The 7,353-nt window shown below is 35.9% G+C and overlaps 1 pseudogene; it reads right to left on the reverse strand.

Moving 5' to 3' along the window:
- Positions 1–6,202: 6,202 nt before the first annotated feature.
- Positions 6,203–6,911, reverse strand: LOC102972501 (annotated as a pseudogene).
- Positions 6,912–7,353: the final 442 nt, after the last annotated feature.

Here is a 7,353-nt window from a genome sequence, read left to right on the forward strand (position 1 = left end):
GCATAGCAAATTAATCATGATATTGTGTTTTAGTTGCCTTTGTAAGATAACTTGAGAAAATCGAAATTAGTAGAGCCATCCTCAAATTAAAACTATATCTATTATATATATTAATATATTATATTAATATGTTTTATATATTATATTCTATATTATATATTATATATTAATAACATGTATATAATAATGTAATAATGTAATATATATTAATAAAGAATATATATGTATTCTTTTTCCAATAATGTATGTGCCCTGATATGTTTTAAATTAAAATGAACTGTTTAATGCATGTATATGCTATTTATACTATTTTCACATTATTTGCGTTAACTGACTTCTATCTTTATGATCTTGTTGCATAAGACAGCTTCTATTCTGTTACAGTTAGCCTGAGTGCTGTCATTTATAAAGCAGGATTGATAACAACTGCCTGCCTCAAGTGGTTAAGATCAATTGAAATTGCTTAGGTAAAAGAACTAAGTATCGTATCTACAGCAGAGAATATGCACAAGATCTATTAACTTTGTCCCTCTCATTCTTTCCTTACATTTCCTTTTACTGTTTTTATTTTTCCATACCTCTTTACTTGATCATACCTTTCATTCTTGACAATTCTGTCATAATGCTGTAGTTGGAAAATATTAATTTCAAAGTTTAGTTTTACTTTAGTTTTCTATCAGAATGGTTGCAATCAGAAGGAAGTGCTGATTGTATTAAATCAGAAAAGTGGACTCTGATTTAATAAATATCACATAAAAGCACAGCCACTCATTCCGTTTCTAATGGTGATTCAATTACTTCAAAATCATCTGGGGAATTTTTGGTGTTTCTTGATGAGTTTAAGGGTGAGGGGTGTATAACACCAGTAATCTTCATCTTTTCCTTTTAAAGTGATAAGGTTTTCAAAGAACAACTTATCTTTATAAATCCAAATTTCTAACCTAAAGTATTCCTTTTGAGAAACTTCAAAATTAATAGCAAGTTGAATTTATTTTAAAAATCAAGATCTACAGCACTTTGGTGGTACCTTTCATTATGTAGGCCAACAAAAAAAAAAAAAAGAACAAAAAAAAACAGGTCCATTAATAATCTTGCAAGATAAGTGGGTAGGGGAAGCTGACCTTTAACAAATTCAGCCTAATGAGTATTAAAACGTTTGTTAAATATCTTCTTAGAATTAAGGCACCTAGGAAAAACTTGAACTTGATGAAGTTTTGGGGTGATGGGGGGTTCGTGGGGTCTGGAGTCTATGGCCAAGAAAGAATTCTTAAAGACGTCTTTGGTGCAAAAAGGTGATGTTATTAAAGGATAGGAGTGGAACCCATGGACAGGAAGAGCTGCACTTGGGTTGTGGGGGTGACCGTTTAATGGAGCTGGGGAGATAAAGTCAAGAAGGAGTTTCAGAAGAGACTTTCACATGCTAAAGTTTACTTGAGGCCTAGCTATTGTCAAGCTAAAGTTGTTTTTCCCTCTAGCAAGGCATTAACTTTAAGACAGTAGGGTGTTCCTGGACTTTAGGCCATTGATGGGACTGCCTTTTTCTGGTAAACCTGTGGAGACACTTAGCAGTTTAACCATTTTTTTTGTCCTTTTCTATTTTTGGGTAGCTGGGAGTGTCCAAGGAATATCATACATGTCCCACCTGGGGGGGGGGGGGGATGTGCTAACTTGTACTTTGCCCTCAGCTTGCCTCAAGCTCCTTCATCAAACCTATGGATCAAATGCAAAAATATTAGTTTATTTGTGCCATAGTCACATAACTGAAATTTATTTTGTCATGAAATGCTTTGAATGTCCTCAAAGATCATATTTCTGATGCACACAAGAGGCTTTTGCTGAAACTTGATAGACTACATTATGCTAAATATCTAAATATTTTATGTGATAGGAATAGAATATGAATTTTATGAATGAACAAAATGCATATATCTGGTTTCCTTGATTGCATTGAAAATATTTCTTATGGTGATAACCTTAGTTCTTTTGAGGAGAAATTCCTGAACAATACTATCATCCGAGGAAGTGAGAGGCCATCAGTTTTAACTTCCAATGTGTTGGGTTTATATTGCATTGGGCCATTAAAAAGGCATTTTCTCTCGGTGATTCTGTGCCTTCTAATAGGCAGATATTAGGATATTTATCTACCTGGCAATATTCTCAGCCAATATTTGTCAGTCTTACTCTGCACAATTACAACAGAAAAGGATTGGAAAAGAAGGGAAAAAAGAATAGACCACTAAGAAAGTAAGTAATGTATTTATATAAGCGTATTTACATATGCTGCATGTAATGTTTTCAGATGGTGAAATTTCTTAAAGATACCTATATAAATAGTTTCTTCGCCTATAAATGGAATTAATTTATGAAGGGCAGCTTGGATCTCTATTTGTGACAGGAAAAATAGAATAAAAATGTAAAAGAAATCCTTTAAATGCTAGAGTTCTTTGATTTGATATTTTACCTTCTCTTGAAAAACGTCATGGGCAGAAGGATGTTTAGGTAAGTGGAAGGGAGGTGAAACACGTCAACTTGGACATGGCTTTCAGAACTTTCTCCTATGGTTTCAAAATTCTAACTAGTGATCTCTTGTTTCCTAAGTCCATGAAAAAGAAACTATTAGTAATGGTAATCAAAGCCAATGCTATTAGCCACAGGAAATCTTTTAGTCATAAACATTATTGAAAAAACCAGTCCAACTGCTTAGTATGTATGTTACAAAGAGAAACAATTGTAGCCAAGATTATCACATGCTAAAACCTATTCATTTAAAGATACATCATATGGTAGTTATTTCTCAAATAGGAGAATTAAAATGTAAACAAAACAAAGACCGGGGCGCCTGGGTGGCTCAGTCGGCTAAGCATCCGACTTCAGCTCAGGTCACGATCTCGCGGTCCGTGAGTTCGAGCCCCGTGTCGGGCTCTGGGCTGATGGCTCAGAGCCTGGAGCCTGCTTCCGATTCTGTGTCTCCCTCTCTCTCTGCCCCTCCCCTGTTCATGCTCTGTCTCTCTCTGTCTCAAAAATAAATAAATGTTAAAAAAAAATTAAAAAAAAAAAAAACAAAAAAAAAACAAAGACAAAACCACAGATAAGGGTGCTAATTCCAATGCTAAAGGATATAGTTCATAAAATAAAACCGCCTAAGTGGTAATAAAAGAGTTTATAGAGTTAGTAAAATAAATGGCCATTTCAAGGGAAATACAAAATTACAAAAACCACCTTAGATTATATTCCTAGTATAATCCACAGAGCAGTGGACAAGATCCAGATACTGATATAAAGTTCTAGAACACTTCTCACTGTAGTAGATATTTATGCTAAAGTTAATATAGTAAAATACTCAAGATCATTTTCTTTATTTCTTGTGTCAGCATATGATTTTTTTGAATACAATGACCTTTGGAAACAAATAGTTTTATATTTGGAGTTGTTTATATTAGTTGAAACCTAAGATATTAAGTATTCTATACTACTCTTGCAAATAAATATATAGCAAAATGATTCAATGGCAGAAACATGTAATTGTCACAAACATAGCAGCCCTGGGCCATGCCACCAATTCAGGGATAAGAGTTCAGTGGAGGGCAGTGGAGGTGGGCTGTTGGATTCAGTGAATCAGGGATTCTTTGTGATCCTCCCATCTTCAGGACATGACTTTAAGGTTGCTGTGGACATCATTATCCCAGTCACCCAGCAAAGAAAACAAACAATAAGGAAATTTTTGTGATCCATATCTGTAAGTGACACACATCGATTCTGCTTACATGCTGTTGGTCGTATATCATTCACATTGCTGTAAAGAACAAAAACAAAACAAAACTTTGAGGGAAGCAGAGAACAGCGTCTAGCTCAATGTGCCAAATTTCTATGTGATGTATAGTCTCCGCATTAGGTTAGAATGCGGGTACTTATTATCTCAAGACTTGGAAACTCAAAATACAAGTCAACTGCATTTTCAAACTCAATATATAACTGTAGGTTGGGGAAAAGATATCCATACAAAACTAACTAATTTGGAATAGTGGGCAATGGGAAAGCACTGAAATCGCAAGGATAAAGAAAAGAATGGTGTAGGGAAGCATTAATAAGAGTTCTACCCTGGCAATGAAAGAAATTATTTGATTAGAAATTGAATGTTCTCTCAGGGGAAAAATCTCATTTTCAGTGGTTCCAACTTTGCCTTCTGGGAGTTATTCCTTGCTTGTTAGTCTCCATACTCACTTTTCTAGGAAGTGTTGAGAATCTACTTCTCGTAGAGACTAGTACAGCTTTTGTTCTGTTTCTGCTGGTGCAAACATAGAAGCCCAAGGTTTATTTTTAGCTGAAACAATTAAAGACATTTTGGGGGCTGTCTTCTTTTTCCTTGGAAATATTTCCCTTGATATCATGATAGGCTACTGATCTGTTTCCTAGTAGTTTTTTGCAGGTACTGAAAACTACGTAAACCCAAAGTTTGCTGCTAGACATAGTTCTCAAGGCTTTTCTATCTTTGTCATTTGACCCCATAATTTTCTCATGCTGTCTACTTAATGGCAACTACCATGAGATTATCTAAAAGAAAATAGTCTTAAATGGGAATGTAAATCCTTTATCTCCTATTTACCACAGATTTAAATGGGTCTTAAGAAGTCTTTTTTTAGGGGGCAGGATGGTTGTTAAGAAATCTTAATGGGATTTTGTCGTTCAAAGTCTTTTTCAATCTTACATTCTTTAGGGTCCAGAATCCTTTGTTTTTTTCCAATATTTTGTGGACTTGGTCTTTGTTTTTACAGTAAATAATTGTTTCCCTGAACTCATCTCTAACTTGTAATACCAAGCCAAAAGCAGTAAGTAGTATGAATACTTAAGAATAGTTGACTTTGTCCAACTATTTTTCCTAAAGCCTTAGGTGCATTAATTAACTTTCATGTTTCTTCAGGTTGTACAAAATATTTTGCCATTGTATGAAATGAGTCTTCAGATTTCTAGACTGTAGTGTCTTTTCCTTCTTTTCTGATTCCTGTGTGTGTGTGTGTGTGTGTAAGAAAAAAAAAATCATTGAAATTTGATGACAAAAAAAATCATTGAAATTTAAGCAGACATAAAACTCAAAGTTTGGCACTTCTGAGGGGGAGGAGAATAACCACTACAGATGTTCTTTTACCCAAATGAAATACAGGCTAGGAAATAACACACCACTGCTAAAGCAATCCAGAAAAGGGACATGAAAACAAACCTGTACATTCAGTAGGAATTTGCAGTCATTTTGGATTTCCACTAGGTAAGAAAATACAATTTTGGGTCAGTTTTTCCATGCTCAGGTGTATGAAAACAGCAACAACAACAGCAAAAACCCAGCTGACATGCAGTAATGTCTCCTGTACTTACATCTGTAAAAATTATCTAAGTACAGAAGTACGTGTGGAAGAATTCTCTTCTAATTTTGTAAAACAAAGTGTTCTAATATTTCACGGAACAAGATATGGCAGATTTGTTTGTTTCTTTTTTTAAAAATCTTTTAAAGAGGTTGAAGTTTAAGGGTTGTATTCTTCTCTTAATTATAATTACCAAGTCAATTTTACTTAACTCATAAGCCTGCTGTTTTCAGCTGTTTGGGACATAGCTCTGAAGAACAGTATCAGAGTCTTCTTCCTAGAGAAAAGCCCACCATTATATGTGAAGAGGGAAAGAAATGAGAGATGGGGAATTTTCCCAAACATTCCGCAAAAATTCCTTTAGGTTGCTATTTACAAACCAGGGCATTGGATGCCTCTAGCAGGCCCGAGAAATGCAGAAATCACAGGAACCAGAACGAGAGGTAAGGCATGGCTAGGACTCAGCCCCTTCTGGGCTTTGAGAAACCAAATGGAGAGGAGCCATGACCTTCCAACCAATACCAGGAAATGTAAGAGCCCTCTACACCATCCTCTTTGAAAGTAAGGAAAAATGCTCACTTGGTGTGTACTCAGCTATTGCATTTACGGGGACAAAACTAGACAGAAAAAGTAGGGGGAAAATAGAGTGGCAGTAAAAATGGTACTGTATTCAACCTTCTGTCTCCCTCCCTCCCATCACAACCCCCCAGTACAATTCTCCCCTTTTTGTTCCCACAACAATGTTACAACCAGAAAAAAAATAAGTTTCAGAGAGTGGGATTTGGGGGAGGAGGGTGGGTAAAAATAGTCAAACCACAATAGGAATTTTTCAAAATAGGTTATTCCACTTAGTCATCATCATCTCCTTCATTTACAGGTTCTCATTTTTGCTTCTGACTCCGTTCTTCTTCACCAACATTGTCTTTATTTTCTTCATCGTCTATGTCCCAATCATTACAACTCTCTTCATCTTGTTCTTCCTCCTCCTTTCCATTTCCCTCGTTTTCTATTACCTGAGAATTTTCACCATACTCTTCCTCATCCTCGTCCTCCTCATCTTGTCTAGGTCCTCCACATAGTCATCAGCATCTGATTGGGGACCTTGTCATCCCAGTCGCAGCCATTAAGGTATACCTGAGCTGCGGGAGGAGCTTCAACATGTTTTCTTATAATCGTTCAGGTTGGTTACCTCACAATTGAAAAGGTCTAACCTCTTGAGGTTTTCTAACTTTCTCAGTGGTTTTATTGTGCTAAGGTCTTTAATTTTGTTGCCACTTAAATTTATATGTGTGAGGTTAGGACAGTTTTCTGCCAATACTTCCAGGTCCCCTGAGATTCTGTTATCATTTAGTTCAAGCTTCTTAAGTCTAACATTGGTAAGTTTGTGACTGAGGCAAGGCGTACATTGATTGTACTTAAGAACTCCAGTTCTTAAAATTCATCTGGGAGGGCTTCAATTCTGCCTTCAATCAACTGGCAGTCGTTGAGGACAATCTATTTCACGTCAGAGGATGTCCTGTTCCGCAGCTCTAAATGAATCCATTTGTCCATGTCCATCTTTTCTTCTCCTTCTGCAGAGGCTCCCATGCCAGGGAAATTCAATCAGTCTGCCCTCTAATCATTATGACAAAACCATATATTTTACATTTTTCCCAGCGGGATTCCACTTTACAGCCCCAAAACAGACCCCAAGTGTAATTACTAAATGAAATAGAAGTATTATTTCTTGCTCACTCATTTAGGACTGTTCTAGAACATAGTGCTAGGGGAGCAATTCCCTACTAGTGGTTACTCAAAGACTTAGTTTAATGGCATCTTGGCATCTTTGCATCTTAAACATGTGGTTTCAAGGTTATCATCATTCATACCATTTAAATAAGCTAGGAAGGTTAAGAGCATGGAGGAATTCTCATGGAAATTATTCTGGGCTTTACCTGAAAATGACACATAATTTATTAGCATTTCATAGAATAGCCTGCAGTCACATGACAAGACCTAT

This window comes from Panthera tigris, chromosome C1 (assembly GCF_018350195.1).
Source record: "Panthera tigris isolate Pti1 chromosome C1, P.tigris_Pti1_mat1.1, whole genome shotgun sequence".
Classification (NCBI taxonomy): Eukaryota; Metazoa; Chordata; class Mammalia; order Carnivora; family Felidae; genus Panthera; species Panthera tigris.